Genomic DNA, 19,585 nt, shown 5'->3' on the forward strand with positions numbered 1-19,585 from the left:
TTTAATAACACTTTTTTTTTTTTTTTTTTTTTTTTTTTTTTTTAGAGAAAAACAGCCAATAGAATAGTTTTCATTTAAACACTGACAAGCCCTTTCCAATCCTGCACACTGGGTGGCGGTATGCAACGCAACACGTGCAAAGAAGGGCTGCGCATACTTGACGGTCCCAAAACACGTACTTTTGCACGTACACGCTCTATTGTGCGATCACATGGCAGTGCACTTTGATTTCTCTGCTGGCGCACTCAAAATGGTCAGAAAGTTGAGTGGACACTTTTCACACTCAAATATCGCCACGTTGGCTACGTAGAGGCATCGAACGATGGTTGATCGATTTAAGGAACACCTGTGAAACGCCATTGCAGTTTCCGGTAAGTGCCTATCAGCAGTGTTGATTCGGGACTTCACTACCATGTACGATTTTGTGCACTGTTCCAGTTTAGTCCAGTGTAAAATGTGTACACAGTGCATTTCATGCAAATGCGCTTTGGAAGGCAGCACTAGTGTCACTGCATAACCCTAATGTCAAACCGATTCCAAGAGTTTCAAAGTGGAGCTATTTTGTAATCATGGTCAAGCAAAACAGAATCTATAATATTGGAGTAGTTTCCGTGACGTCACCCATCTGTTTTTGATATGAGTTTTGAAGTAAACCAACCTTTTTGCGAACATCTGGGGTTCCTGCGTTTTGGCCAGGTGAGCTAGCTATGGCTCTGGTACTGTGACTGTGAAAAAGTTTCTTATTTTTATTTTTTATTTTTTGATTGGTGTACTTGTGGTTCATTAGTGCTTCTGGAGCCGCCCTTAAGCGAACACTCAATGAACTGCGGTATTTAGCACTTCTATATTGGCTTATATCAGAGCAGAGGTTGCTGTTAGAGAGAATGCTACAAGGCTTTCTTTTTTTCTTTCTTTTGAATTTTTTTTATTTTTTTTTAAATTTTATATTTATTATGCTTAAAGTAATGATGTTAAACTTAATTAACTTCATTTTCTCCTCCTGGTTGATTGAAAAAATTATAACCCGAATTATCAATCCTGACATCACTGGACAGTAGATGGCGGTATGCACCTGTAATGAGGGTGGTGATCTGAAATATATTGCTCTTATACATGTAATGAGTACAAAATGCTAACTAAATCCCAGCTTAATTAACCTCAAGAGCACCTAAACTACACTTTTTAATATGCAGAAATGTGTGAGTCAATTGCCAAAACACAAACCCATTAAGAGTAAGATATTATCAGCTAACAAAAGTGGCTTGAAAAAAAATCCTTATTATGTATCCCTACCAATTTTCCAGTTTTGTACTTTTTTTCACATTTTCATTTCTGAACTTCAAAAATAATTGGTGCAATGTGTTTACTGATTAGTGCCAAAGCAAAGTTAATAATTGTTTTTCCAAAGCATCCTAACAAACACACAAACAGAACTCTACAAGGTGCACTGAGAAAGTAGTAAAATCTGTGACTGATGACAGCATGTGCAGGTGAGTTTCAGTAGGAGGCACTGTTGCATAATTTCTTAAGGACCATGAATACATCTGCCTTCACTCTCCCGTCTGCATAATTGTGTTTTCAAAATAGGCCATACATTTACATACCTGATTAAATTGGGCTGGCTTCAAAACCATACTGTCTTAATGAGTGATTAAATATTCACAAATTAGCATGCGCCTCACTTTCATATTTATTGACGACAGCAGATAAAGTCAATTACAACAGAGGTGAAATAAGAGGTTTGTTGACAATTATTCTCTCATTTTTCCTGTTTTCCTTCTGGAATTCATAAATCTCTGCTGTGAGATGCAGATCCAGGGGAACCCAGCAGTGCTGTGCCTGACTGGACAAATGACAGGAATCAGATCATCATTAGTATGCAAAGCCTTTAGTCTCAAGATGCGTTAAAGGTCAGCCTCTCAATAAGGCAACTGGACCCAGCCAACATCCTGTGCCTGCCACATCTGGGAGACAGCACTGCATCCGGCACCTTGGCTCAGCCTGGTGGGGGCATTGAAGGGGGAAATCCACACACAGAGACAGTCCAGATTAATCAAATATTTACAGATTTCAAAGAGGAAGAGAGATTCTCAGCAACCAATTTTACCTGTTAACATCTTTTATCTCTCACCTTATGACAGGGATAATGTTGAAGCAGCATCAGTGGTTCCACCATCCTGAATCTGGGAAGATCCTTTGGCAAGAAGATGTAAGTAGTGATGCTTTTAAAGAGGACATCTGCTCTTTTCCTTGCATAGGATAAAGATGTTTAATAAGGCCAGACTATATACTACTGTATAAATTTTCCTGCAGTCCACTGGGGCAAAAATACAGAAAGACCTTCATTTTCCTTCTCTGTGTGAAAAAAAACGAATTCATTTAATGACTTGTAGCACTCCTGGCTTTTTGTGAATGGATACTTATGATAAGAATAGCTGGGTGAAATGAGTCACAAAGCAGTTTTACTCATAAGGGTTTAAAAATCAATGCACATTTGAAAGAGTAATGGGTGATTGAGTTTTTTTTTCTAGTTTAAATAGAGAGCATGTTCTGTGAGTTTTTTTGGAAGTGACACCATGTGGAACTGTAGCATCTGAAGCGGAGCTTGAATTCATTTTAGAAACATGGGACTAAGATACCTGGTGATGATTTGTGTTAGGGATACACCTAACACAAATAAATACAAAGGGTAAATACAAAAATGCATTTAATGGTTGAGTTAAAACATAAAGATTTTATTGTTTCACAGGTATTGTTCAATTATTTTCAATAGAATAATATTGGAACATTGGAGGTAAATGCTGTCAGTTATAAAAAATAAAAAATAAAAATTGGTATCAGCAGGTCAGGTGATTGGCTGGAAAATTGTGATTGGTGCACCCCTTATTACAAATCAAGTACCCAAGAGCACTGAGTAGCATAGCATAGGATCTGCACCATGGATCAAGCCCCTTCCCACAGAAACTGATCCAGCTTCGAGGGGCACCGATTCACCAATACCCAATATCAAGATTGATATGGGTACATCCCTAGTTTGTGTTTCCAACACCTGAGGTGTATCTGCTTTTGGATGTGAGGGGTTTGTGATCTGCAGGCGATACAAAAGTTTTGTTAATAGACTTTGTTTTCAGTGTTCTCACACAAGCCAGAGGTTTTAGGTTGCTCACAGCCACCTTCTATAACTGACCCAATTCTGGCTGCTCTCTAAGCCTTCATTATGATAGATTCACTTGTGAGCGACAACCTGTTGATCATGAACAATCCTTCAGGCCAGTAATGTAATACTGACACAAATAGAGTCATCCTGTGGCAGAGATTCAGCAGCTGTTTCTCAAAGCAATGTGGAATGCTCCATTTATTATTGTAGGTGCTGCTGAGATACAAAAAGAGCAATTATACCACTGCCTACTGCACCACTGGTGATTAAAGATTTAAGATTATATCCTCCAGCACTTGCTGCAGGAAAAAAAGGAGAGATTGAGGCAAACCTTTAAAGCTTTTGGCTGCTCTGAGTGGTCCTATAGCACATAATCTCACCAGACCATTAATAAGATCAGTAGGACGATCTCTGAATTATTAATCTCTCAGGTTCAGAGATTTCCTACTCATCTGCTGCGTGATACGTGTGATGCAACTTATGAATAAACAATCAACTACTGCAACTGCTTTCATGTAACTTCATTGTAGGTTTAAAAATAAAGTCCCCAGGATTAATCGTTGCTTCGTGTTCAGACCTGCGGCAAAGCTCGAGGCTTATTTTCTGTGTTTACTGCTCCTGTTTTCTCATAACTTACCATTCAGCACCAATTCATTCCTGCGACATCGGTGGAATTCTACATGAATGCAAAGAACCTGCAACAAAAGAAAGTATTTTAATATTGTGAATAGGACTGTATTCAGATTCAAAGGGTGGTAGAAGCGCTACAGACACAGAAATCAGTTATGTGAGAAGAACTTCTGCAATCTCTAGAAAACTATCAGTGTAAATAAGATTGAGTCATTCTTGTATCTGAGACAACCTATCCTAAATTGATTGAACTTTTTGTAATAAAGTACTATAAAAGAAACTCCAACCGGGGAAACAAGCTGCATCTTTGAGTATTTAATTTATTTCAGTTTGCTGCAGGCCATTAAAGCAATAATCTCTCTTTTTGATACTTGACTTCACAGGCAACAAAGGCTGAACGCTTATCTTCTCTTTTGTCTTTGTGAAGCAAAAAAAAACCCTAAAAAAAAATCTGACTTATTTTTGCTTCAACATGTGGGTTTCTTTTGAAACTGGATATTGTCTGTGGGTGCAAAAAATGTGTTCAGAATTGAGCAAAAGTGAAAAAACAGGGAAAAAACAAGAAACTAAAGTTTTATTCAACCAAGTTGAGATGTGATCAAAGTGGAGCCAGGGTTTAATAAGGTTAATGGTTCAAATAAAACTTTATTATCCTTACAACACCAGAAACATGATTTGCTTTTATTGATTTTTACAATTTTAACAATTGTAACTGCTTTGACAACTAGAGATAATGATCTAAACTCTCTATCTGAAAATTAAATTGTTTTAAACTTAATATGTTGTAAACTTGTATTAAGGTGAACTGTTTCAAGAAATCCACTTAAATCAGACAGGTAGGGTCAGAGTGGTACTCATTTTTATATGGCTCAGAACATTTCTCATGCACTGGTGGTGCATGATTTTAACCTTACTGGTTAATATTTATTTCCCAGGTCTGCACCCATTTTCACTTGATTTTAAGAAAACCCTGTGGGTTGTAATGATAATGAAATATGAAGCTAAAATGACAAGAGAGAAAGTCATAAATTTGATTTATTATTTTACTATTTACTTTGTAATTTTAATCTCTTTTTTCATTTATGACTGTCTCAGTGTTATGACTTGCCATGGGATTTTTTAAATTTTTTATTATAGCGGTATTTTCTGCAGGTTTTCAATTCTTTTCCTGCCGACAAACTTTCTGTATTTTCAATTATCAAGCTGAGTCAGTTCCTTTATGTAGCGTTAAATCATGATGCTGTTTCTGGGCACTTTTCATATAGAGAGGGTTGAGATGCCCTGCTACTGACTGAATCACCTGCCTCCTTTTGATTCATCCTGTGCTTGGTCGTGACTCTTTGTCCCTTTCACTCCCAGCAGCAGAGGAGCTGCATGGCAGTGTTTCATGTTTAGTTCCTGTTGTGTAAGAATTTTTACAAAGTACTTTTCTGCACATGATTCAACAGGCTCTAACACCGCACACTTTCTTGACTAAATTCACTGACTTGGATAGTGGTTTGCAAAGGTCAGACTGCTTCTGCACTGCTCTTTATTCATACTGTTTTGTTCAGCCCAGAGCATTTAAGACAGAGCTGAAAAAATAGTGAACCTATATTTGTCTGGAGTAGCTACAGTGCGATTGTTTAAAGGATAAAATTTAAGTTAAGCAGTAAGACATCATTGCTTCCACACCAGAAAAAAAAATAAACATAGCAGTGTCACATTATTGTGTAATGAGTTTTTGGTGGTGTTGGACTGGTGCAGCTTGCATCCATAAAACCTCCAGCCTGTGGATGATAAATCAAGCTACCTCTGAAGTGTCTGAGGGATTCTTCCTTCTGTGGAGCCCTATGCATCTCAAAATCTGTCTTAGTGTAAACATACTTGTTATTATATCATCCACTGTGCTCACTAACAGAACAATCTCTTGATGTCTTAACCCAAACATGAATTAGGATTTAATCAAATCATCCAGTTCTCTGTACAGTGTTTGCACTTACACATAAGTTTAACATGATAAGAATCTTGTTAAAACATGATGTGAGCGGGCAATTTAGTAAATTGAAATTATTTAATAATTCAGTATAATAACGTGATTATTTAGTAAACTGAAACAACATGACACTTCAGTATTAGATGTCATGATTATTTACTGTATTGTCATTAGGAATGGGTATCAAGAAAACGGTTCCTGTTCAGAAGCAATAAGAAATATTTCAGTCCATCGACATCATTAGCCTTTATGGTTAACGATCAAAATGATTCTTTGCACTATGCCGGAGCTGCCGGACCTTATGGCAACTAGTCTGCTGCAGATATCTTGGCTTAGCAGTTGGATAACGTTTCCAAAGAGAACTCTGATTCAGGATTTTCTGTCTGAAGTTTTGCTGATGAACTGAAAAATCAAAGAAATGTACAGTACTCTCTCACAAGAGATTCCTCTTTAATACATGGTATAAACCTCTTTATTAACCAATAATGAAATGAACAAAATAGCGCTAGCTTGATGCTAAGGAATACGGGAAATTGCTTTGTATGCTAGAAGTTGGCATATGTCGGTGCATCTTCTGCTTCAGAATAGAATTTCAACTTTCACTACAGAAACATCTCACATGTTAGTCTTTGTAAGAAATAGAAAAACTCCAAATGTAAAATTGCTAGCAGGTAATTGAAAGCAAAATTATGTGGAGGCTTCATAACTACAGAAAGCCTTCAAAGAACTTTAAGAAATGCTATAAACAACTCCAAGAAACTAGGCGACCTACTTCAGTCAAAAAACATATAACAATCAATGTCATTTTTACTCATTTCTTTATATTTACATATGTATTTACAGAGCTATCCCAATCTAGTGACCAATTTCATAAACTTAATTAAATGTTGTTGACACAGAAAACCTGTAAAACCTACTTTTTGTACAGAGAGAATACATAGGAGGAATTGAAGAATTGGATTGATAAGCAGAATCGACAAAGACATTTGTTTCAATAAAACCTTATAACTACCCATCCCTAATTTTAGTAGTATGATGATTTAGTATTAGGTCAGTGGCCCTCTGCTTGAAAAGTGTAAAGTCATGCCTCTGTGCACTGGAAAAATTTGATTTTAGTGGAACAGTTTTTAAGTTTTAAACTAAGTGGCAACCATTTCAAAGAACGCAGGTGTATATTGTGAAATCATGCAGTTTGGTTATTTTTGGGCATCAAATCAGCAAAAAAACATGTGTATACACAAATTTTTAAACATGGTACCTTCCTGGATTGCCTTCCTGTGTATGTGACTCTGGTATTCTATCACTGTTGTCATTGTTTTCCTGGTGCATCTGTGCGCTCTTCACACACTCAAACAACCAGCAGGAGTAATAAGCCAGAGGACAGCATTTGAAGGAGCCTGAAATACCTACTATTGAATACTTAGAAGCATTTATTACTGTCTAAGTCAAAACATGTGAGTATGGAGCCTTCTCTCAGTGAACAGAGTTAATGGAGTAGAGTAAGTTAGCAGAGAAGCTTTTGTGTCTGATATCTGAATAAAAATGGTTGAAGCATCTCAAGCTTCAGAAGATTTTGAGCTGTGCAACAGGTTCATTGAGCTATGAGAAAAGTAAAGTAGGCTCCATTATGAGACTGCGATGTACTTAGTGGATGAGTGTGTGCAGGGTTCAGTTTTTACATGCAAATAGCAGTGATTAGCTGAAGGAGGGGATTTGACCGACAAGCTTTAAACAAAGGCTGAAACATTTGTACTTATTCATCAGCTAAATGGATGAGGACTGCTACAGTGAAGTGCAGGCTTATAAGAATAGTTTAGATCATTTAACTTTGCTCTTGTTTTTCTTGTTTCTATCAATAATTAAAGTGTTGAAAGTTTGTCTCTAGTTTTCTCTGGCAATCATTCTGGGAAATGCCATCAGAAGAATGCAAATTTAGTGCTCACAACCCAAATTCAGTGAAAGCAATAACACTCAAAAAGAATCTCCTGTCTCTCTGTGTTAGCCTACATCTATATAACTTTGTGAGCAGCAGAAATATTCCACCCGTGGGATATTATATAAACTTTGTACAGGCACTTGTTTGAATTTGTTCTGGTGATAACCAAGCCCAGGATAGAGGAAGTGATGTATTTATTTAGTTCTGTCCTGATTTGACCCATTTTGATGTGTTGACTCCAGGCTGTGCTGTGTTATTTAGATGTTCAGCTAATTAATGGCTGTGTTTAAGGTTTGAAACTGTCAGGGTTGTTGCTCTGTCTAGGGCTGGGTTGTCCCAAAACCGCTGAAGGAGATGGGATTTATATTCGGCGTGAAAGGGGGTGCTGTCTGGGAAGCTCAGTTAGGGGCAAGTGGAGCTAATGAGCTGTTTTCACTGAATTTAAATGCAGGCTGCCAAAATGTGTGTGTTCCCTTTGTCTGTTTCTCAGAAAGTCTGTTAGTGATTTAATGCTTATGGCTCAGGGAAGTACTGACAGATATCAACAATCTACAGATGACAACAGCCAGTTCTCTGTGTTTTGGTCCTAACATCATAACAACATACTCAACATACTTCATCTGTCTTTGCAGTAGTATTCAGTATTTTATCTCCTGGTTGTTTCATAGAGTGAGTCCTACTGTATAGTTAATAATGTGTCCCTGAACATGGAGATATTAATTATGTAGAGGCTGTGTCTGTCCAGCATATTTCTATTTAACCAGAACAACAAATAACCATGAACTGTAAAAAACATGGTCATCATCTTGCTAGGCTTGAAGTGAGGTTGACACAAATGTTTTTCGCATCCGGTTGTTGTGGTGATTTGAAGATATTATATGGCTGCCTTGTATTCAAGTCCTCTTTTTTCTTAAAAACTTAATTTATTATTAGTTATAAGCATAGACTGTTTATAGGGTGGACAGTGTGGCTCCGCCAGTTACCATTGTACGGTTTTGGAGCCAAAATACCCCCGTTACAGGCGCAGCCATTTAGCAGTTGTGCAGCCAGAGTCTGTGCAGTAGAGACTGTGAAGGATTCTGGGAGAATCTGAGTGGCGTCGAGTGACAAAAAACATAATTATTTTTTTTCTTTCGAGAGTCTAATCACTTTTTGACTCTACCTCCAGACATATTTTACAATCACTGAAAAAAATACATGAGAACAGCAGCTGTCAGTCATCGTTAAGTTAAGCCTCGCTTTTAACTAATGAAAACAAAACTTTACAAAAAAAAAGAGGACTTGAATACAAGACAGCCAAATGATATCTTCATATCACCACAACAATTGGACGTGAGAAACATTTCTACAAGGTGTATTATTTTTTTAAAGTTTGACCACAGCCCATCTGGAATGGCTGGATACCCGGATTTTTTAACCTATACTGCAGCCAGTCACCAGGGGGAGCAGTTTTTGTGGAGACCTCACTTCAAGCTGAACAAGCGTACATCCATTTTTTTTACAGTCTATGGTTATAAGACGTTAAAACAAGGCTTTACGCCAAGTTTAATGATGATTGATAGCTGCTATTTTGTGTAGTTTTTTTTCAGAGAGTGTAAAATATGTCAGGAGGGAGAGCCAATAAGAAATTACACACTCCAAAGAAAAATTAATGATAATATTTTTGTCTCCTGGCTTTACTAAGATTCTCTTGGGGTCCCTGATAGCCTCTACTGCGCAGACTCTGGCTGCACATTGGTGGTGCCTCTGACAGTAAAAGGTGCAGCCACACTGTCTACTAACAGTATATGTGAGCAACCTGTACAGAAATTTGGTGATAAGCCCCCACAGAAGACCAAAAGTAATTGGTGCTAGCTCTGCAAGTGTTAGCTACACTTGGGAAACAGTTTGACTTTTTTTTTTTTTAATCAGATTTTTAACGTTTTCTACAGTTTTCTTTACCTTCAAGCTAAAACTTAAAAAAGCAAATCAAAAAAGCTTAAATAAATATATTTTGGTACTTTTTAGGCTGGTAAGAGTTTCAGATTGCATTTATCCATCCACCCATCCTCCACCACTTATCGAAGTCTGGGTTGCAGGTGCAGTAATGTCATCAGCAAAGACTGATGACTCTGGCCTTGGCCACTTCCACCAGCTCCTCTGGGGTGGATACCAAGGCGTTCTCAGGCCAGTCAAGGGAAATAATGTCTCCATCGTGTCCTGGGTCTACCCGGGGTCTCTTCCCAGATGGACAAGCCCGAGACACCTCCCCATGGAGGCGTCCTAGAGGCATCCTCACAAGATGCCTGAACCACCTCATCTGGCTCCTCTCGACATGAAGGAGCAGCAGCTCCACTCTTAGCCTCTCTGAGGTGTCTGAGTGCTGGATCCTGTCTCTCAGGCTGGGCTCAGACACCCTGTGGAAGAAGCTCATTACAGCAGCTTGTATTCATAATCTTGTCATCTTGGTCACTACCCATGGCTTGTGACCATAGTTGAAGGCTGGAACATAGATTGACCCGTAAACTGAGAGCCTTGCCTTCTGGTCAGCTCTCTTCACCACAACAGACCGGTATAGTGTCCGCATCACTGCCAATTCTGGCCTGATCCCAGTTGCTTTTAACTGACTTGGAAATTAGTCACCTCCTCAGTTTTTATAAATGCAGTTTTTCTTCAACCCCATTAAATCTTGTATCGAGGCTCCATCTTCCCTGTTTGCTTGGTTTCTAAATACAGGGATAAGACTTATAATGGAGCACACAAGATCTATGTCTGTTCTGTCTCTGCTCTTTTGCGTTTTGACTGCGACACTCAAGAGCCTCTCCTCGTTTATGTTTGGCTGCAAAACTTTGGCTGAGCTCCTCTCATATTGCTGGTTTGATGTCATAGTCAAGCAGAATTTGACCTGGTGACGCATGATTTATTTTATCTTATTTTGAAAGTCCCTGGGTGTGTAAATGTGCTTTTGGTACACAATTAACTGTCCTTCTTGTTCTCTCTAAAAATTGATGTGTTGTTGCTGTGTCATCCAGCAGATGGACCAGATGTACCTTCATATTAAACCTCAATAAAACCTTCATTTTAAAAGTATTTTCTTGGGGCACTTCTGCCTTTAGACAGCTGAAGAGCGACACAAAATGTGGGAAGCAGAGAGTTGGGGAAGTCATGCAGCAAATGGTCAAGGCTGGTAGTCAAACGAGTGATTGCTGCAATGAGAGCCGTGTTTATGGGGCGCGCACCTAAACAGCTAGTCCAACAGTGCCCCAAAATAAAACCTTATTGACATTCACAGAACTGTCATGCTGCTCTAGTAGGCCAAAGCAAGGAGAAAATGAAGCTGCTCCTTCTGCCTGTTCCTGTTGTCAGTATAGAACACTATTCCTCCTTAACTGTGAGAGATAAATCACATATAAAGTTATAAAAATGCTCCTGGATCATTCTTACATGAGCTTGTTTACATCCAGAATCTTTATTCTGACTGGCCAATTATTATGATAATTAATGATCCATGGGCACAAAGCAGCAGCTGCTCTGAGTGGGCGGCTCAACATGATCCAGGTCAAGTAGCAACAAGTGATGTTTATGCAATCTGACCTTTGCCCTCCATTTGACTCACCACCATCAGTCCCTTGTCTCAAGGAATTTATAGTAATGACCATCCTCTAAATGAGGCTATTTATCCTTTGGTAGCTTTCTGTCTTCCAAATTGCCAAGTATCTGGTGTTAGAAGTAATAAGTGTGTTAATGAAGGGAGAGATAGGCTGTAGAGTTCAAATATTAACCATGGACCATCAGTTCCTCTCCAGAATTGCTTCTAATCCAGACAGTTTAGACTGATGTAGAGTAAAGATGACAAACTCCTGTTTTTTCTTCTCTTTATTCAAGGCTCCGAAACCCTCGTCATCAGGGTTATGATAATAAGTTTTTGTGTTCACATTTTTGCAGTAAACATTTGTTACCTCCGCCAAGGAGGTTATGTTATTAGGAGAGTTTGTCTTTTGTCTGTGAACAACATAACTCAAAAAATGACAAACCTATCTCAATGAAATTTTCAGGAAATGTTCAAAATGGGAAGGAAGAAGTGATTAAATTCTGGAGGTGATCAGGATCACTGTCTGGATCCAAGACTTTTTTAAAGGATTCTTTATTATTGTGGGATAGGGCTGTTTTCACCATGTGTGTATATAACTCCACGATAAATGGTCGGATTGCTTTGCAAAACAATACAAGACAAGGTCACCATCATTTCTAACAGATGTTTAAGTAAGATCCAGATCCTGACAATATTCTGGGTACTAAGATCTGGAATATGAAATATGTACTGGGTCATAATTTTTAACACTGTCAGGAAACAAATTATCTTACAAACCTGCAACTAACACCAAATTGCAGCAGAAAGTGAGTATATCATTGAAGTATATTGACAATCACAATATGCTTGGCAGAGGTCTGTGCTCTCAGAGTGCATTTGTAGTTTATAATGTTCCACATCAAAAGATAACCAGGATGAAAATACACAAGTTGCAGTCAAATCCAGTTATTCTCTGTGTTCTGGATGTGACATCTGTCTGCCACAGTTTAAGAAAGAGAGCAGCAAAACCACAGGGCAGTTTAGAGAAAAAGGTAAATCAGAGCAAAGATGTGCAGTTTATCTCTCTGCTTGTCTGCATGCTTCCCCGCCACAGGGGATGAATGAGCTTCTTTAAATAGCTCTGATTAATTAGAGCTTTTAATTGGAAGGGTGTCTGCGGCTGCCTTTCTCTTTCCCTCCCCCTCTCCCCACTACTCATTAAGGGGAGTGGTGCCCATGTCAAAAGGACACCTGGCATGGTTGACTCGACACCACCAGAGGCTGTGCTCAGCCTCTTGCTGCATCGATGAGACAAAAGCCTTAACCACCGCTGCATTCTCTTTGTGTCGGTGTCGCTGACATTGCTGCAGGTGCCTGCACCGCCTTTCAAGCACCATCTCTGCTTTTCTCCCATCTCTGTTCTTTCTACTCGGTTGCATCACCGCTCATTTCCTCTGTGGAGTGGGTGATTAACTCTCTTTATATCCCAAATCTCTCTTGGGTCTATCGTTTTGTTTATTGCATTGTTTTGCGTCACTTTGGGGCCCACTCAGAGTACCTCCATTAACTTAACTTATGAATGATTTCTTGTCCCACTACAGCTTCATTCAGTCAGAGGATTGTGATGCCACTCGGTTTTCTATGACTTCCTGGTGAACTGTTGCCCATTACAGATTTCCTCTGTGAGAGTGTTGTAAAACCATGGGACGAAAAAAGAGATATCCCAAGTGAACCAGAGCTTTAGAGCTTGCTTTTGGCTGCTTGAATTGCAGACTGCCTCCTCCATTGTACCAGATGGAACTTGAGTCAAACAAAGACACACAAAAACACATCTCAAATTAGTTTTCCTCAAACGTGTTTTGTAACAGAATAATTATTTCTTCTCTTTCTGATTTAGGTGGGAGTGATCAGTGTTAGAAAAGTTAAGACGGAGATAGATCGAAACTAACAAAAATTAGTAATCAAGGGGGCCGATAATCGATATTTGGGGCATATTTGATAATTATCATCTTTGTGATAATCATCTAGAGTAAAAGTGAAAATACTGGCATCAAAATTTTTAATAATACACATTCCGAAACTACTCTTTGTTTAAATGCTTTAAGTATATTATGTTTAACAGCTCACAGGCTCAGCTGCATCTTTTAAGAAGTTAAACGAAAATGTAAAAAAAATAAAAAATAAAATAAAAATAGCTCCCTGAACTTAAAAAAAGGCTCTGTGTAACCAATCAAACGGTGGGTAGTGGGATAATGCTAGAGACAGATTAGTGACTGCAGACAGAGAAGCGTGGCTGCATCAGAGCCAAAAAACATCAGTTTTTAATTGATTTCTTATTAGCTGTCAAACTTAACATAAAAGGCAGATGCCGATATGCTTCAAAATGCAGAACATCGGGTCATCGGCTGGGCCGATTATTAGTCCACCCCTAGTTTAGATTTAGTTATATGGTGTCAAAAAGATGATTGATTGACAGCTCTATTGCAAAATGTTGGCACGTTTAGCAGTTTCGCAGCATTGCTCAAGTTTTTGCCAAACCTGAGGAATCTTTGACATTTTAGACTCAGAGTGATCACTACATCAAGAAAATGTGGTAAAATGTATTGCTGACCACATATTCTGATAATTAGAAGTTGACTTCTTACAGTTTAGGTTAAGGTTTTTATTCCCACATTAGAATTGTCGATGTTTTTTTTTTTTACACTTTTTCAAAAATATTGAAAGGGGTTGTGAGGAGTTTCTAAGTGATCCTGAAAAAGTCTCCATTCTAGATACATGCTTGATCATTATCCACACTTCAAAATGAGATTATCAGTACCAGTATATGTTATTCCAAATGCTACTTCTTAGCTTCCGGTTTGGGTTATTCAGGACAAGATTGATTTACAGCACTTCTTAGTCTCTATGACAACACTAGACCAGCCGGTGAAGTTTAGTTGTAAGGAGAAATCTGTGCTTTTCTCTGCTTAAAACAATTTCTGTGATTAATTTTGTAGTGATGGTAGACACTGGAGCCTAGCTGTTAGAGAGAAAAATGACAGAAGAGCAGAAGAAAAATAAAAGGGAGTAATGGTGTACAAGCTAAAGGCTAAAACAAGAGCTTAACTGTTTGTGATAATCATTCCAACCCATATGCAGCAGTTATTCTGCAGTGGTCTGTTCAAACTTGAGTCTGTCAATAAAATAAAGAGTGAGGTTATGTTAAGTAAAACAGTTTGATTGTTGTACCGTTTCAAACAACAGTGCTATGTAACTGTACTGATAAATACCTTACCTTGGCACGTTTGTGTAAAAGTCGACTTGAACAAAGAAAATTAGTCTTGAGCCAATCTTTATTTAATTCCAAAACAAACACTGGAATTGTTAAAAGTCACATCTTCATGACAGTGTGTGTGAGACTCTTGGCCAAAAGATGGCGCTGCAGTCCAATTAAAACAGATGCTACTCACAGCACCTTTAGGGCCAAGCTTTTGCCATACTTTTGAACAGGATCAATTTGAACTAGCCTTGGAAACACAAGCGTTTTTTATGTCTCCGTTCATCAACGTGGTATTTTGGCTTCACTTGTCACAAAGTGAGGAGATATCACACAGTCAATGAATAAATCACGCTGCTGTTTCATCACTGCATTCACAGTGCGTCTTTTCATATCCCCTCCTCTCTGTGCTTCATGATTGTGATCCTTCTCCTTCGTCTCGTACATACCCAAGTAAACAAGATTAATCATGAAGAGCCGGTCATCGACTGTGATTTGTTTCTGAACCATCTTCCAAAAGTGGGGAACAATTTGTGTTTCATCAAGTTTCATTGGCGTGTTCTTTTATGTGTATTTAGACTCACTCATGTATTGAGTAGCCAAAGTGCAAGTACAAAAGGTATAGAGTCATTCCACCGACTTGTCTAAAGTAGACATGCTCCTTTGCCATTCCGTAACAGCCACTTGGCTTAGTGAGTGACATTGCTCGGCCTTTCCCACCTCCTGCAGCCTGCTTGAGTATGCACAGTGGCCGCCAGTGATTGATGAGTGGGCAAGGGGAGAAGAAATCTATCCCCAGGTTACAGCACGCTCCTGGTGATGGATGGCTCCTTAGAGGTCTTAGCAGAACTGATGGGTCATGGGCCTCCAAGAGCCCAGCGCTGGGAGTCAGAGCAAACCAGGGTGGGAAGGATGTGAGGTGGGAGGTGGGAGGTAGGAGGATTCAGGGTAAAAGCATGAGGTGTGAGTATTTTTGTCTGTTAAAAAGAAGAAAATAAACTACTTCTTCCTTTCTTTGCCATGAGCTCTGTGAAGGCGAGCTTGTTTATGGTTTGCTCCACATACAGTAGCAACACATGCCAGAAATAGGTTATGCAACTTGTGCTCAGGTAACTTAATTTTTCAAAGTTAACTCTTCCAGGCAGAACTTTTTCTAAGCTATAAATATTACCTCTTCAAGGGTTTGCTAGACACAACCAGTAAACACGACACTAACTTTTACCATTTATAAAGTTGATTAATGGGGGAACTGTGGGTGTAATGCATAGATGTGGTCAAGAGTATATCTGGGAGGCACAGCTAAGGGAACAAATCTAATTTACAGACATTACTTATAGAGGTAGAGTTGTCACTTAAAAAAGAAAGAATCAATGACATGCAGGCATATTGTGGTAGAATATTGCCTCAGTGCAGGTTGGCTTTTTCCTCTTTTCTTCCTACATATTGTTTTGCATTCTTGTCTGGTTTGAGATTAAAGTCAATGTGCTATTTCAGTGTGCATGACAGCTTGAATGTCAACATCACACCCAACGAGGTTTTTGTATGGGAGACAGACTTGCGGCTCTTGTAATCTGTTGGCGTGCCACCTTTCTGGGACACATATTTGATCCTCCACCCGCAGTGAATTAACTGAAAATCAATCACAATGATGCACATGGAGCATGGAGAAACTGACAGAAAATAATATAATCTGTGTTTTTTTATTATCACAGAGGATGCAGGAGACACTCCTGAGGGCTGCCAGGGATATTCGAGAAATATCCTGACAGGTTTAGCCCTGTGAACATAGACAGTTCCTATTAGGCTCAGCTTTTTGACACAAACTTTCGTTGGAAGCAAGCAATAAATACTTATGCATTGGCCTTATGCAAAAGTGATCATCAGCTCTTCTTTCATTGCAGCAAATATGGTAATGAAACTATCTAGAAACTTTGTAATATTCTTTTCTCCTCCTGAGGCTGTTGAAGAGATTCATGACTGTATCTCTGCTCAACAGCAAACTTGGCCTGCTTCCATGCAGCCATAAAAGGTGGGAAAAATGGCTTCCTTTATGACCATACCCTATTTTTTATTCAGATATGAGTAAGCCCATCTCACACTCCTGTGCAACACATGATGCCTCCCATACACAGACAAAAAGAAATAAAAGGAAAAGCACCTGTCATTTGTGCTTCGTCTGTGCCAGAGGTCCACTCTGAGGCAATTTGCCACCCTGTACTATCCACTGGGGTGGGCTGCAGTAGTGATAAATTGGCATGGATTAAATGTCAACCCTGGAGCAGATTCACTCTCACCGGGGCTTCAGTGAATTTGCGAGTATGAGAATGGGTCACACAAATTGGTGCAGGCTCCATACTCAGCACATTACCTTCATGCATGTAACACAGTTTGACAGGCTGGCTGACTGACAGAGGTGCAAATCAGATGTGAAGGTACACATAGTAGATTTTAGAAAGTCTCAGAGAACCTGAAGAACACCTATTAAAACTTTCCATATTTGGCTTCAATGCGGTGAAACGAGAGGCTGAAACGCAACAATACTGTGACTCATCCTGAGTCTGTTGTCATATTGACAGCTCCTTAGCTGATTATATAGTTAATAGATAGATCTAACTAGTTGAATCAAAGTTATTTGGAATTGAGTCTCAAAAATCAAAGTTAAAGATGCTATGAGGAGGCTATGTGGCCCGGGGTCTTCGCACACTGTTGTAAATTACTTTTAGTGAGGCATGTGTTTGTTTTGAAATTAAATGGAGATCAGATTGAAACAAGTTTTCTTTCTTCAAAACAACTTTTTACTGGATATAACTCGTGGAGGTAAAGTATTTATCTGTACAGTTATGTGGTGTTACAGTCTGAGACGTGGCATAGCAGATGTAGCGGCTGGCTATACGTAGCCCTGTGCTCCGCTAACGCCACAACAAGTAAACACTGTCAGTTTTTAAGTAGTTGGGTAGCTGTTAATATTTAGCGCAGCTGGCGGTCCGATGGTCTAGGACTTGTCTGTAATGTGTAACGTTAGTAAATCCTGGTTAGCTATGTCCTGCTTGTCATCTACCAAGCAGATCTAACATAACCTCACTCTTCATTATATTGATACTCTCAAGTTTGAACAGACCACTGCAGAATAACTGCTGACTGTGGGTTGGAATGAACATTATCACAAACAGTTTAGCCCCTGTGTTGTAGAGTGATACAGCCTGAACCAAAGGCTAAATAGCCTTTAGCTCAGACTGTATCACTCTCCCGTTTATCTTTCTTTTGCCTTTTTCTGTCTGACAGTTAGGGTCCTGTGTGCACCATCACTACAAAATTGATAACAGAAATTGTTTTCAGCAGAGAAAAACACAGATCTCTGCGTTTTACCTATTCTCTACTAAATTTCGTCAGCAGGTGTGGTGTTGTCATAGAGACCAGGACGTGCCGTGAACCAACCCGGTCCTTGTTGACCGCAAGTGGAAGCTAAGAAGTCGCAAATTAACGTGACCTGTAACCAGCAATATTGGCGCTGATTATCTCATTTTAAAGTGTGTTACGATCAGAGGTATATCTAGAAGGGAGCCTTTTTCAAGATCACTTTCAAACTCCTCACAGCCCCTTTAAATTAAATTTTGAAATTTTGTAAGATTCACACTCTTGCTAAAGTTATTTGTTTAATCATCTGGTAATCTTTGTGCCAACTAACAAGAATGTTGAATCACTCAGTTGACTAAATGCACATCTTGGTGTATGCAAGACAAGACTTAACACATTTAGTCTGCTGAGAACAGATCTGCTGATGTGGCGCCAGTGTGTGGAGAGTTCTGGGAGAACATGACTGCTTTATGGGATCCTTAAAACAGATGTGTCACGATCTCAGTTGATCTTAAACTTGACTCGTACTAACAGAGTCTCAGAAGGGAATATGCCTATTACAGCAGACATGAAATTCCTCACAGTACAACACACACAGTCTGCATTAAATCACAACACTGTGATGAATGCAATTTAAAGCTCTGCTGTCAGCCTTGCTTTTGCCTTATTGTGGCCAATTGATTCGATAGATGAAATTGCTTAGGGCCTCAGTTGTGGTGAAATATCTTTGTTGCATCGTGTACAACGGAGCAGTTTTTCTGCAGTTACATCTGAATTATGTCTTCAGATCAGCTGGATCTGCAGTGTGGTGGCGGCGTTCAGTTAATGAGGAAGAAGTGAATAAGCACTGTTTAGGATTGCAGACATTCACTCTGTTTTGAGCTTTGTTTCAACCAAATCAGAGAGCTCAGAGAGCTCTGGTGAGCTCAACACAAAGCATGGGGGAGAATTTTGTGTGCTGGTGTGTGAGTCTGCAGGTTTAGGGAGCACTGTTTCTGCTTGTTCACCCAAGGGCTGAGTGATTTCCCATGTGAACGGCAATTAAACAGAAGACTTTGGTGGAGGAATCAGAACAAATCCCACAACGTGAGAACCTAATCGTGCCATGTTTTTACAACCCTGGGCCGGCATAGTAGGTGCCTCTTGAGGACCTTGTCCCTCTCTCCTTTTTATCAACTTTTTAAAATATTTCGTTTGCGTCTTTTCTCCTGTCTGATTGCTTTAAGTGCCTGTGATTTGATTTACAAGCACTCTGGCCCCCTTTTGGCAAGTTCATATTCGTATTTTAATTTAACAGAGACCTCCGTACCGTGCTGGTTCAACAAGCAAGTGCTGAATCCACTAATTGGCTTCTCTGTTCGAATGTACTCCGCTTTCTCACCTCTGGTCAGACCCCAAGACATACTGCTATTCCATTATCATGCTCATCCATGGATGTGCAGTGACGCATAATACATACAGAGAGGACAAGATGTGTGGCCGCCCAGGGGCCCAAAGAACCATCACTACTCTTTTGAAAAAAAGCACACCATTGAAACCATCTTCTAGGGCTGGGCCGACATGCTATTCTCGCGATTTGATTCTATTACAATTTTTGTGGTGCTGATTCCATTTCAATTGCAATTCTTCAATGTCTAGGATTTTTGCAATTTCTAGTTTGCATTTCTAACACCAAACATGTAAAAAAGTTAAATGATTATGATAATGTCTTCAGACCATATCAGGTG

At 39.3% G+C, this 19,585-nt stretch overlaps 1 long non-coding RNA gene across 2 annotated transcripts in view; it reads left to right on the forward strand.

Annotated features, from left to right (window-relative positions):
• The first annotated feature begins 228 nt into the window (after positions 1 to 228).
• The window catches only part of LOC141809657 (uncharacterized), a 114,068-nt gene continuing 94,711 nt past the window's right edge, over positions 229 to 19,585 (forward strand). For both annotated transcript variants that reach the window (XR_012600009.1, XR_012600008.1), the window contains exons 1-2: positions 229 to 371; positions 2,142 to 2,209. This is a non-coding gene — a long non-coding RNA (uncharacterized LOC141809657). The remainder of the gene's footprint in view (positions 372 to 2,141; positions 2,210 to 19,585) is intronic.

This window comes from Halichoeres trimaculatus, unplaced genomic scaffold, assembly GCF_033239565.1.
Source record: "Halichoeres trimaculatus isolate MK-OKI-2021-1 unplaced genomic scaffold, fHalTri1.1 fHalTri1_scaffold_20, whole genome shotgun sequence".
NCBI lineage: Eukaryota > Metazoa > Chordata > Actinopteri > Labriformes > Labridae > Halichoeres > Halichoeres trimaculatus.